Below are 2,250 nucleotides of genomic sequence, written 5' to 3'. Positions count from 1 at the left end.
CGTCACGACCACTTCCTGAATTATTTTTAGTGAAAGAGAGAGAGGTTTCAGAAATGGCTTTTTCAAGATGATGTTATTCTGGGCGACAGTGATGATAGTAAGCAAACCAAAATCCATTGTTCTGCCCGTTTGTCTTTTCCTGTCAAGTAAAACCAATTATTTCCATATTTTTACCCTGTTTGTCTTCATGTATTAAACCACATTCCGCTCGATTGCACAACAATATGCAGTTTTCCCACCATTCTCAGCAGCAGCAGCAGCAACATTTTTAACACTTAGATAGTTTATGGTGTCTCGGATTTCCTGTTATTGCTCTCTGGCCTTTATCACCCGCTCTCTCTGCTGCTTTTCTTTTCCTCACCCTCACATTCTCTCGCTCAGCACAGAGAGTGTTTGCAGCTGTCGTCAACAGAAGCCGTTTGCTCTGCAAAGGTCCCTGAGTTTTTCCCATGTCTGTTCTCCACTCATCCACTCCTCCTCCCACAGCCTTTTCTACCGTGTCCACCTTTTTCCACCTCTTCTACCCTTCTTTTCCGTTTTTAGTCAATTTAACATCCAACACAGGAAATTCACATTTTGGCTTACACAATAAAACATTTCCCTTTGTCAAAAAACTGCATGGCAGAACCAGCTCTTTACATCTTTTTTTTTTTACACTTCCCACAGGTACAGTATAAGTGAAACCACAGACATACTGTGATCAGTGGAACTCTAGTTCTCATGGCCTCAAAGTTTGAAAACACTTTTGATTCCATATTAAATGTGTCAATTTATTACATTTTCTAAAATAATAAAGGTCAAATAGTGTCTAACCTAACCTAACCTAACCTTTACCCTTACCCTAACCGAAACCCAATTATAACCCGAACCCTAATACCAGGTCTTAACCCCCAAAAAGTCCTTGAAAGATGTGAGGATGAGCCAAAATGTCCTCACAAAGCCACAAATACAAAAGCATATACATATACACACACACAATGAGGTATAAATATACACTGGCAAAATCCAAGGCAAACTGCTGTAGTATTAAAATACCTGTGTTTAATAAAACTAAAGGAACGTTAATCTATGACGGGGCAATGCTGATAATAAATGATTTAAAATTAAAGCTGCACTGTGCAACTTCTGGTGGTTTGTTTTTGATGTTCAGACTCTGTTTGGTCTTCATGAAAAGGAAGTAAAGTTATCTGTGTCCTTCACCGAGAAACAGGCTCTGTCAAGCAAAACTATCAGACCTGATCGAGGGGAGCGTTTGTGTGCATAAAAGAAAAGAAGCTGACGCTAAACGATCAGGTTTTTTTGAGCAACGGAATTCGCTTTTGAAGCTTCTCACTGGCTCATTCTTTGTGTTTTCAGTCAACCTGTTTGCAGCCGGCTCACTTTACTAGCACAGTGTTGTTGTTGTTGTTTCCTCCCACGTCTGTCTTGACATAAAACGAATCTCTTCCTGTGTGCAGTCGCTGGGAAACACGAGATCTAAACACCACTGAACTGAACTGAAAAACTCAGAAATAGATGTGTGTGGAGCTGATGGAGTGTATCTTATGATTCAAAGCTCTTGTCTTACCCTGAATGTCTTAACTTGATGCACACACACACATGAACACTGTTGTGTGATGAGGTCAACAGGGGTCACAGACAGAAGAAAGGTAGACGAGACTCATGGGAGCTATTAAGAGATCATGTTTACAGAACAGAGTAAAGGTCAGGGATAGTTAAAATAAGCTCATCTTTCTATATCACTGTCGCACAAACCTAACTTTATGTTTGTAGAACAAAGAGAGAGAAAACCATACACATATACGGTGTATACTCATATTTAGGTAAACACACATTGATAAGACAGTGTGGGAAAAGTCACTTAGTTTATTATTGTATCTTACAACCTGATATGAGAATGTGCTCAGTGTATTTTTTTCAGTGCACTGGTTGACTTCATGACCTCAGTTGCTCTTTCTGTTTTTGCATTTTTCATGTTTAAATCAGCGGGGGGTGTTTATTGTTTCATGGCTCATATATGTACGTAGGACCACATGAGCCACATACTAACAATGCGGTTGATTTAGGATAATTGATTGCATAATAACATGTTCTAAATAGATGTATACATCCATAAATTGATATACTACATTACAAAGTGATTCCTTTTTTGACATTTTAAAGCTCAACTGCATTTACTTATTCATTTAAAGCAGGGGTCTCAAACTCAAATGACCTGGGGGCCACTGAGTGTCTAGTTTGGTCAGTCGG

The sequence above is a fragment of the Microchirus variegatus genome, assembly GCF_963457635.1.
Source record: "Microchirus variegatus genome assembly, chromosome: 10".
Lineage (NCBI taxonomy): Eukaryota > Metazoa > Chordata > Actinopteri > Pleuronectiformes > Soleidae > Microchirus > Microchirus variegatus.
Note: the sequence above shows the minus strand (reverse complement) of the source record.